At 45.0% G+C, this 12,195-nt stretch overlaps 1 long non-coding RNA gene and 1 pseudogene across 1 annotated transcript in view; one reads left to right on the top strand and one right to left on the bottom strand.

The window, feature by feature from the left end:
- LOC126237472 (uncharacterized) overlaps nucleotides 1-12,195 on the bottom strand; it is a 215,397-nt gene that overhangs the window by 28,242 nt on the left and 174,960 nt on the right. The window lies entirely within an intron of this gene.
- LOC126237983 (5S ribosomal RNA) lies at nucleotides 6,718-6,835 on the top strand (annotated as a pseudogene).

Here is a 12,195-nt window from a genome sequence, read left to right as displayed (position 1 = left end):
TAAGAATAGTCCCACCGAACCGGTTATAAACGGACGAACGATTTTTCCGCCGTATCTGAATCTCGTCACTACACAGTAATTTCCACTCTCTCAGTGAACTGCGAGACGTCATCTTCACTTTAGGTGTCATAAAAAAAATCTTACGACATCTAACTACAAGCTTTGAGAACTGATCTTAAATAAGGTGACCATCAAACATTTCTTAAAAAAAAAAAAAATGCCTCCGTGTTGAGTCATATCAACTCTTGTGGCTTATGTAAGTTCTGCAGTTTTACAAACTGGAACTAGCTGCTTTCATTTAACAGCAATTGTACTGGAAATGTATTGTTTAATCGAAGAAATCTTCTTAACATCAACAGTAAAAAGTTTACATGTTGTCCTTCGCTTTTGCGCCCCTCGTACGCATTAGCAGCTAGACAAGTAATGTAAGTTATGTGCCGCCTTTTGCAACTGCGATACAAGTCTTATTTTGACCATACGCGTTTCACTTACCGTAACAATGTTTTTTATCTCCCGTAAGCTATTTGCCAGAATAGTAAACAATTCGACATTTCAAACCATTACTGTTAAACAATATTAAATTAGCATTATCATTCCCATTTTTTTCTGTCGCCCTCCATTCGTGACATTCTTCCATACTTTCGATTTTTGGACACTGGCGAAATATATACTTTCGTTTCCGTATTGTTCAGTTTCACTTACACTTCATGTATTTTGTTCCCATTCAATACTCGTAGAACACCTTCGACAAAAAAACCACCACCCTGCCACAATAGAAACATACATGAAAATACTCGTACTCAGATTCCGTAACAAAAAACGGTGCCATATTAGTCTGGCGCTGTATTCCTTTCATCGATATTAATTAACACGGTCAGTAAGACGAGAACAATAGCCTAGCTGCTAGGGTACTGGCTATTCTTCTCGCCTTACTGGCCCTGATAATTAATATCGATGAAACGAATACAGCGCCAGACTATCGAATGGCAACGTAAGTTTCCTCTTTAAAAATAATTTTGTTTGTGAAGGGAAACAATCCGACGCTTTCCTACGACACTAGGCGTTGCATGAAAGGATTTGTTTGTGCTGACTCCAGCTACGCGCTGCAAAACAGAAATTGCAAATATCTATCGAAACAGCAGAGAAAAAGCGCCCGACGACTCTTGGGGGAGACACCCGGTACATAAAAGGGAAAAGCTGTCTGAAAAAAAATCTCGAAAAGTTCTTTACCAATTTACTTCACTTATAAAGATTTGGACGAACACACACTGATTTTCTTTATATGTAGCGTATATAAAAAAAATCTATGTTATAAAAAAGGGAAAACATAGTTATCAAAAATCTGGAGAAGCTCACGATCGATTTACTTCATATTTTTGCACAATACTCCAATGAGCATTCAGACGGACATAGGCTACATATAGTTTTAAAACGACAGTGTACGGCTTTTTTGTTAAAACCGCTTGCGAGGAAACAAAATGCTGTGCTGTGAAAGTGCGTGGTTTAGTTTTCTTTATGACAGCCAATTTTAAGTACGGTATCAGTGAATTTAAACAATTGTCTCTCCTTATATACAGTTGCACACACAACAATGTGATGCTTCGTTTTATTCCTATCGATCAGTTTTAACAGAAAGTAGGAAGGTTTTATTAATGGATTATTGGCTTATGATTAGAATCCTACTACGGAATCTGAATCGTCTAAACCTCTGCAATTATACCCTTTGGCAGATTAAAAGCATGCGAAATACTGTTGCTGAAGTTACTATCTTCGCAGATCCAGCAACTGGAAAGGTTTCTTTCATACTCCGTATACCGATTTACCCATTCATTTAAAGCTATTTCAGTGTCCAATCGCCAGCCGTTGTGGCCGAGCGGTTCTAGGAACTTCAGTCCGGCACCACGATGCTGCTACGGTCGCAGGTTCCAATCCTGCCTCGGGCATGGATGTGTGTGATGTCCTTAGGTTAGTTAGGTTTAAGTAGTTCTAAGTTCTAGGGGACTGGTGACCTCAGAAGTTAAGTCCCATAGTGCTCACAGCCGTTCGAACCATGAGTGTCCAATCAAGGTTTTCTTTGCAATACCCAATAAACGAGACTCAGAGGGAGGGGGGGGGGGGGGGAAGATAAGGTGGACTGAGAGGGGGACGAAATCAAAAAAGGACACGGACAGATAGAGGAGGAGGAAAAGGAGAATGACAGAGGAAGGGGGGTAGGACGAGGTTATGGAAATATAGAGGGAGATTAGGACGTACATCCAATTGTCAAAGATATTTCTACACGCAACTTCCATAGATATTTATCATGTTGGCAAGCATTTAGAAGACGCAATCCTAGAACAACTACCAGGAAGTCTGCGGAAGTGATGCTACTACGCGATAACTCTGCTAGACTGACAAAAAACACCTACAGGAGTCGGCTTGAGAAGTCATTCTGCACCCACCTTGCGCCCTCAGATTTTCACCTGTTACGCTGTCCATTGGACAACCTTCAAGCAACTTCCTTTTCGGATTAAAATGCGCTCCGAATATAGCTCGACGAGATCTTCACCTCGTCACTACGTGATTTGCAAAACAGCGCAATCGAAAAGTTAACCCAGCGTCGGTAGACTGTTTTAAATAGTGAATGAGAATATACGAGGGCCGTTCAGAAAGTAACCTCCGGTTGATTTAAAAATATACACCAAGTTAAATAAAAATATTTTAATATATACATCTTACAACTACATCTTTGCACTATTTTTCTACATAGTCTCCATAGCGATTGAGACACTTATCGTATCTCTTCACAAGCTTTGAAATTCCTTCTGCATAAAAATCACCCGCTTGTGCCTGGAGCCAGCCTGTGAACTTACGGTAACCCAATCTTGCTGTCACTATCTCGTACAAGAGAGTCTTAGAAATCTGTGGAAAACCAGTAGACAACTCCGACATTGAGAAACGTCGATTTTCACGAACTTTTGCATCAACTGTCTGAACGAGTTCGTCAGTCACCAATGATGGTCTACCACTCCTCTCTTCATCATGAACGTTTTCTCGTCCACTTTTAAATAAACGTACCCATTCACGGACAACTCCTTCACTCATAACTCTTGGTCCGTACACGGCACAAAGCTCACGATGAATAGCTGCTGCAGAATATCCTTTGGCTGTAAAAAACCTTATGACAGCACGCACTTCACATTTGGCGGGGTTTTCTATTGCAGCACACATTTCAAACTGCCACAAAAACTAAACTAGCGCAGGTACGACGTTCACTCGACCACGGCTTGATGCCGACTGACCTGTTGAGTGCGTGAACGCACAGATGGCGTCGCTACTCCCCCCACAACCCGCACTGTGACCAATCGGAGGTTACTTTCTGAACCGCCCTCGTATTATAATGACTGTAATCTCTGTTATGTGTATCTGTTGTGTTCAGTAAACTTATGGAAAAACGCTACGAACGTATGCACCAACGCAACAAATACTGAAGCATCACAAAAGTCGACAGATGGCAGTTATTTCCGGAAAAATGTTAGGTTTTAATTTGACCAGGTGGTGTCAGTGACACGCCTTCGCAGCTCGTTGTCAGGCAGGTCACGAGAGTTGAGGATAGGGTATCGTGCGTTCTTTGGCCACCGCGCAAAGTACTGCGGCACTCAGACCGCCGCGCGAGCCAGAGCGCCAGGTTTAAAATTTGATTGCCCGGCGGCACGCCACCTCTCGATTCCGCACGCAAGCCTGCGCTGCGCCGCGCCGCTCCGGTCCCTCTGCTTATGAATCTTTCCTCTCCTCTCTTCCTGAGACGACTGCATCACGCCGCGAGCACTGCTCGGTTTTATTGATGTAGCTACTCCCCCGTGGCTCCAATCTCTCCATGTACACGGTGGGTAAAAAGGAACTGTGTAAACTAATTACACTTCGCGTGTCAGCAATTGGCCGGAAAAAAAGCAAACGAATGTTAAGTTCAGGCCCTCGCCGCTGCCAGTTGGTCAGCGTTGCTGTACACCACTGTGTAAGTCCTGAGTTCCTGCTGAACGTCCTGATGGGTGGGGTATTATATTGTCTGGAACAGGCACCACTCCGCCGTATGAGGACCAACCAATGGTCTGATTGACTTCACAGGCTAGAACCGTGACGCTACATCAAATCGAATGACGAATACGGTCTGCTGGTAAACTTCTGGAGGCTACCATACTGTTAACATATTTGAGGGAAATGACATAAGACTTCCTAAAATCTGTACTAGGGAAGGGGAATGGATCAGAAAGGCTGGTTCTGGTGAAGTGTGGTGCATCTCTAAAGAAATCTGCGTTCACGAAGTTATTGGGACCAGTTCTAGAGTATTGCTGCAACTTTCGGTGTTCCAACCTCCCCACAAACTCCTGTATATGCTGTAATCGACCGTGATTACTTGTATCCAATTTGTTGGAAAGACACTGATAACGAAGAAAATATGTCGAAACAGTGCAGAAAAGAGTACAAGTAATGGTTAAAGAGACAAGTGAATTTACTGTCCTAATAACTACTCAGCGTAAGTAGGTTGTATGCAACTAGCTTACCGCCCGCTGCATCGCTAGCAGAGACTGTATGGACTGCAATGTTTTTTTTCCTTAATCGAATCTGTATGTTGTTACGCCCATTATTCACGTGTGAATCTACACACTATAAACGAGTTAGTGACCTTTACAAGGCTGCTAGTCTTTGCATAAATATAGTAATTCGATGAGTTTAATTTAATTGTATGCAGAGAACTGAAAGAAGAAATTAGGTTGTGTTCCAAAAATGAACAGCATAGAGACAGAAGTGATGACACTTTCTGTAGGACATGACCATCATTTTGCAGGACACTGCTCAAGCACGTACAGTGCAAACTGTTACTGATTTGTGTGGCTGATGGCGCTGCTAAGAGCTATACCACCTATTGTATTCCCTGACTTAAGCCCTCGTGAGTTCAACTCCATTTCTAAACTGAAGGAAACACTTCACGACATTCGCTTCAGCACTGCTACAAATTCGTCGGCAATAGACCGCGCCGCTCGAACTGTCAACACAACTGGCACTGCTAAGAGTATCTTATGACTTCCACATCGCTGGCAACGGGTTATACACAATGCTGGTGACTACTTTAAAGGCCAGTAAAACTTTGAAACACGTATCTGTTTTGTACGAGGCGTAAATAAGTAGTTGCCACTATTAAAGTTCCAACCCTCGTAGCTTAATGTAAGTGCAACATAAGCCACTGCAAATGTGAGCCGGCCGGTGAGGCCGAGCGGTTCTAGGCGCTTCAGTCCGGAACGCTCTGCTGCTACAGTCGGAGGTTCGAATCCTGCCTCGGGCATGGATGTGTGTGATGTCCTTAGGTTAGTTAGGTTTAAGTAGTTCTAAGTCTAGGGGACTGATGACCACAGATGTTAAGTCCCATAGTGCTTAGAGCCATTTGAACCATCAGTGTCCAATCAAGGTTTTCTTTGCAACAACCCGTGCATTGTGTTGTAGAGGTGCCGGATATCAGTTTATGGGGTTGAGTCCCGCGCGTGTTGCACTTGTTCCGTCGATACAGGACAGTTAATGCTGTTTGTAGTTCGATGATGTCCCATATGTGCTCGATTGGAGACAGATCTGGTGATGGAGCAGGCCACGGCAACATGTCGACACTGTAGAACATGATGCGTCACAACAGCGGTATGTGGGCGAGCTTGAACCAGTTGGAAAATACGCCCTGGAATGCTGTTCGTGAATGGCAGCACAACAGGTGGAATCAACCACACTGACGGGAAAATTTGCGATCAGGGTGCGTGGGGTGAGCATGGGAGTGCTCCTGCTGTAATACGAAATCGCACTCTCGACCGTAACTCCAGGTGTAGGTCCAACGTGCCTTCGTCGCAGACAGGTTTGGTTGCAGGCGCTCGTTTAGTCCCTTCCTAACCAACACACGACCATCATTGGCACCGAGGCAGGACCATCTTTCATCAAAAAACTCAACAGACCTCCACCCTGCCCTCCAAAGAGCTCTCGCTTGACACCGTTTGGGTTCAGTGGAATGCACGCTACAGGGCGTCTGGCTCGAAGCTGTCGTAGGAGTAACCTGTTTGTAACAGTTCGTTGCGTCACTGTGGCGCCAAAGCCAGACGCCAAAGATGACCGTCTTCCCTCTCGGTAGTGCAACCTGGTCGTCCGGAGCCCGGTCTTCTTGCGACCGTACATTCTCCGTTCCACGACTGCCGACAAGCATGTGCAGTGGCTATATTCCTACCAAGTCTTTCTGCAATATCGCAGGAAGGACATCCAACTTCTCGTAGCCGTATTACCACGATCTCGTTGAAACTCAGTGAGCTGTTGATAATTGCGTATTTGTCGCCTTAAAGGCACTATTCTCTAACATCAAGTCCACTCTCAAAGGTAACTAACGGTCGCGATCGTTACACCGTGTATTTAAAGCAAACCTGGTTTGCATCCTCATAGTGGCGCTACGGTCAGTCTTATGCAACTGGCGGGAAATTTGAATAGACATCATCTTTCAGATGCAGAAACATGCCTGCCAACTTCTGGTTATGTTGGACAGCTCCTTCTTGGTGCTGCGATTATTTTTAGTCAGTGTATCTGCTATACAAAAATTAGAACAAATGTTTTAATCGTTTATAACAAATTAATTTCTCACGTGTCGTTTAACCCATGAATTGCCAAATTATTTTTCTTCAACCTACATTTATTTTTAGGTTACATGATTGACACAGATCCAACGGTCTTGCCGCAGTGGTAACACCGGTTTCCGTCAGAACTCCGAAGTTAAGCACTGCCGGGCTGGGCTAGCACTTGGATGGGTGACCATCCGGTCTGCCGAGCTCTGTTGGCAAGCAAGGTGCACTCAGTCCTTGTGCGGCAAACTGAGGAGCTACTTGATCGAGAAGTAGCGGCTCCGGTCTCGGAAACTGACATTCGGCTAAGAGAGCGGTGTGCTGACCACATTCCCCTCCATATCAGCATCCAGTGACGCCTGTGGTCTGAGGATGACACGGAGGCCGGTCGGTACGATTGGGCCTTCATGGCCTGTGCGGGAGAAGTTTTTTAGATTGAAACAGAGACTAGAAAAATGAATATAAAATAAAAAAATTAAATATCTTTGTAGTAACGCTATATTTTAGTCGATCCCCAAATGGAGATCGTGGCAGTTAACGGTTTGATAAAACTTCCAGAATACTGATATTGACCATTAGTGCCGTGATGGACACGTCACCGTTCCGCGGCTGCCAGCAGCGTAAACTTGAACTTCGCGGCCGCCTCGGCTCTACACAGAGGGCGCGCGACGACCGCGCACTGTCGAGCAGCGTGCCATTCAGTGGCGGAAACGCTTGTCAATATTGCTTAGGCGGCCCACCGTGACCGTGGCTGGCAGAGAGCAACGGCTTCACCTCGGCTAACACTCGGCAGTCGTACCGGCTGTGGCAGGGTCCTACTGCGAAACGTGTCAACAGCGCTCCTGAGATAACCGTCAGTAAGCCAGGAGGAAACTGAAGAAGACTACATTTTTCCTTTAAAACAGGTATTCAAATAAATCTCAGTCTTCGTAATAGTATGATTTAAAATTCATCCTGTGAAGATTGACATTATCAGACCTGGATATTGCACCTCTTGTCTTTTGTGGCCAATGCGACTGTTTAGTTAAATTCAGTTTATAGTTTTTTTTCTTTTCATGTGGTATCACGAATCGATACCACACTAGCAGCCAGCGTCTTTCAGTAGGCAACGGAATTCAAGTTTACGTCAGACGCAGATAGTAGTTGTGAGGGATCCAGCGGACCCAACGGAGCACGCCCGCTGAGCCATGCCATACCTCCAGTGGCTGACTTCCACCGCCCTCTGCCGCAGCAATAAAGGATGGCTGGCAGAAGCCACTCAGTCCCACTCGCAGTTTGAGCCTCTTCGCTATGTGACCCTACGCAGGCGCCAACTAGTTACAGCTGCGACACCACTGTACATGCTACAGTTCAGACAGTCTCATCCTTATTGACGCTAAGTGCTGGAATCTCCTTCTCGCTGCATTATTTGTAATGAGTCTTTGTACGCTTGGAGAAATATAAGCTAACTTAATCTTCTACTCGTTGTGTTATCTTGTTCGCTATTCATTTCTTCTCCTGTCCAGCTTTCCTATGATGACAGTTGCCGCACCACTCTGTATGAAGTCATATACAACAGGTAAAGTGGTCATAGTGCCTTATAACTGAATGCAAACTGTTCTCGTTGATATAGCACCTGTTTTGCTTCAATTTTTTTTGGTACAGTGGCCACTGCATCTAGTCACTGAATTCAAACTGTTAATGTTATAGTGCCTATTGTGTCTCAAATTCAAATTTTAAAATATTTCGGAGGATGACCATAGGGCCTAATCATTAAGTTCAATTTTTAATAATTTTTTGCTAAGGTCGCCGCTGTGTCTTAACTACTGAATACAAACTACTACTTGTTAAGTTAAATTTTAAAATATTTTTGGGATAAGGTGGCCCCACCCATCTGCTTCAGAAGGATTTCTCGTAACTGTGCCCTCTGGGGTGACTAAGTATTGTTCTGATTTTGATTTAATAGAAGTGGTTAAGAATAACGGACTTAGCCATCGAGCTCTTACACCGTAAAACTTCCTGGCAGATTAAAACTGTGTGCCGGACCGAGACTCGAAATCGGGACCTTTGCCTTTCGCAAGCAAGTGCTCTACCAACTGAGCTACCCAAGCACAGTTGGTAGAGCACTTGCCCGCGAAAGGCAAAGGTCTCGAGTTCGAGTCTCGGACCGGCACACAGTTTTAATCTTCCAGCAAGTTTCATACCAGCGCACACTCCGCTGTAGAGTGAAAAATCTCATTCTAGCTCTTACACCCTGTTACACATACACGGTCAGAAACAGTTTGAAACGATCGTAAGTGTGTTGCAGTGTAGACTGTGCTGAGCAATAACTGTCAAGAAAAAAATTGGATACGTTAAATAGTTTCAGGGTTAATTAGAACTGAAGTCAGCCAATCAGGCCGCTGCGTGCTCAGATTAAAGCGGCAAATGGCAAATGATGTGTTAAAAAGTTCGTCTCTTCAAGGCGTAGCTATTTTGTGAAAAAATTGTTGCACTGGTGTGGTGTTTGAGTTTTACAGTCGTTTCCTACGAATTATGTATTAAATTCAGTACATTTCGAGAAGAAACTGCAAAGCAAATGAGGTGTCATTAAGGTCCCGCTTTCCGAAGAAAAAAAAAATGAAAATGAAAGAATTGAAAAAATATATTCAAATATTTTGTGAAATGATTTGTCCGAAATTAAGAAACAAAAGAGATAAGGCAAACATCTGACGCGCTCTTGAATGACACTCGAAATCATTTACAGCAAATGAGTTACGCCAAATGCTTCTCTAATCTGTTTCATTTCAGACTTTTAGACAAATCATGTCATAAAACATTTGACGGATTTTTTCCAAATCTTTTTTTCATTAATTTGACGTACAGCTTACTTACGGTGGTTTTTCTCCTGTTTACATGTTCTTAAGTCCACTTTTTTTTCCTCATTGCTATCGGAAGTTGAAGTAAAAAATCTGTTTGCCCGTTCAGCTTTCGCGACTGTTCAGTTTTTACGAACCCGCATTTGTCCGAAAAAACGTGTTGCCTTGGTTACTGAAAGCGCCTCGTAGTATTTTTTTCAGCATATTCCTAGAGAGCGCCGATTAATGAAAGAACCAGGAATAGCCGTACCTACGATGTTCCCGGCACGGGGTATCCGCGCGGTCTGGGGCGCCTTGTCACGATCCGTGCGCCCCCCCCCCCCCCTTACCCGTCGGAGGTTGGAGTCCTCCTTCGGGCATGTGTGTGTGTGTGTGTGTGTGTGTGTGTGTGTGTGTGTGTGTGTGTGTGTGTGTGTGTGCGTGCGTGTTGTCCTTAGCATAAGTTAGGTTTAGTTTGATTAAGTAGTGTGTAGGCTTAGGGAACTATTACCTGAGCAGTCTGGTCCCATAAGACCTTACCACAAATTTCCAAATTTTTTTCCACGTCCTGTAATGTATACAGTCCGCGCTACAGCGCTTGGAACAGCGTCAGTTTGATTATAACCACACAGTACACTCCTCAAATCACTGTACCGTGCATGGGAGAGCGGATTTTGTAGCGGTATGCATTTTATATCGCTACAAATTTTTGACACTCAGGTACGAGTTGCCCGATTCTGTGACTCACTGATATTGTAGTCACAGGATGCCACTACGTCTTTTCGCACTGTGACGTAGAAAATACTATCTTTAAAGCCAGTTGCCAATCTTCCGTGCATCTCTTTGAAATCTTGTCAAGGGGAAACTGACGACGGTGCTTTGGAAAAATAAGGGAGCCAGCATTCGACTGAGCTGTCAGTGGTGATAAATGCGGCTGGCAGAGGCAACGTTCGCCTGGCAGCCACGTCAGGCCCTTATCGCGCGGCCGCTTCGGTCCAAACACTGCAAACTCATTCATTCCTCTGCCGGAGCGCTCTTATCGAACGCTTGCAACGCCGACGGTAAAAACGAACACATCTCCCAGCGCTATCTCCAATACCTAGTAAAATATAGACACTGTGTGGCTGCGGGGGAAAATTTGCGAGTCTGGAAAATAATGCCGACGCGAAAACATTGCTCTTGTCTGGCGAAACAGCAACCTCAGACAAGACTGCTTAGACCCACTATCGACTCGGGTCTGCTTACGTGAGAAAGCAGGACAGTAAATGAGAACGGCAAAAATCTTGAGTGTTTTGGACAAAGCGATGCATTCCCCGCATACGTATGCGGTATTGGGGGAAACCGTACGGCAGCACCGCTCGGTTGCGACATCCGGTCTCAGGCGGGCCACAGCCGCTAGTCCAGAGGTGCAAACTGGCCAGCGATCTGTGTAATTCTGCATTAGTGCTGGAGTAGCGTTCTGCAACCCGGCGGTGGGCTGGACTGCTACGTGCTTCAGCAGACAGCAACATTGCGCAGCTACTTGTAAAATGTTAACGATCCCGCGAAGGCGGTTGAGAACACGGCATCCGGTCCACTGCTCTTGATGACCAAGATTCCCACACGATTGAAGCCAATGAGGATTGTTTCAAATTTGTGCTTTCCACATTTGTATTCTTGTTTTGGATGGAGCCATCTGCAAGATAGTGTTGGTTTTCATGATCCTTTTCCTGGACGAATGGTATACAATCACGTAATTAATGGATAGCCTGATGACCAAGTTCGATCTCTCGATACTGGTCTCAGCCTCACGACCGATGAAGGGGAGCAATATCTGGAGATTGATATACAAGGGACGTTTAATAAATAATTAATATATAATTTCGGTTGAAAAATGTGGAATTTACTGGGGGACATCGTGAAATATTCCCGTTGAACCACTGCAGTTTCATGAGGTCCCGACTAATGGTGGCGCCATACGTAGCCTTCAAAATAGCGTCTGTAACGGAGCTGCGTTCCAAGCAGAGAGCTGCCATTTAGTTTCTTCTGGCGGAAAACCAAAGCATCGCAGATATTTATAGGCGCCTTCAGAATGTCTGTAGACACTTGTCAGTGAACAAAATCATGGCGAGTCACTGGGCGAGGCAGGCGTCATCATCGCAGCAATGTCGCGCAAACTCGTCCGATCTCCAGCGTGCCGGCCGGCCGCACACGCCATCAGGAAACTGAAGGAACGACATCAGCATGCTCGTCGTCTCAAAGATGCAAACGAACTTCTCCTTCTCCATGACAACGCAAGGCCTCACACAAGTCTGTGCACCCGAAAGGATCTTGCAAAAACTTCACTGGACTGTTCTTCCTCGTCCATCCTACAGCCCGGATATCGCACCTTCCGACTTCCAACTGTTCGTCCCAATGAAGGATGCACTTGACGGGAAACAATAAGCGGATGACGTGGAAGTTATGGATGCAGCAAGACGGTCGCTCCGACGTCAACCAGTGGAGAGGTACCATGCGTATATACAGGACCTCCCAGTAGGGTGGCGTAAGATCGTCGCATTGGCGGAGACTATGGTAAAAAACAGGGTACTGCAACCAAAATGGTGGGGAATAATATGGTGCATTAGAGTCCAGTGTGAAACCAACAGGCTTCCAGAGAAAAATAGAAAAAAAAAAGTGTTGCATTACTTATTGAACGCCCCGCGTACCTTGGTGAGCTTTCGTAATAACTATTTCAAGTATAATTTGCGCGAAAATTCTATCACAAAGCGTCTATTTAACCA

This window comes from Schistocerca nitens, chromosome 2, assembly GCF_023898315.1.
Source record: "Schistocerca nitens isolate TAMUIC-IGC-003100 chromosome 2, iqSchNite1.1, whole genome shotgun sequence".
Taxonomy (NCBI): domain Eukaryota; kingdom Metazoa; phylum Arthropoda; class Insecta; order Orthoptera; family Acrididae; genus Schistocerca; species Schistocerca nitens.
This window is presented reverse-complemented; position numbering and strand designations above follow the sequence as displayed.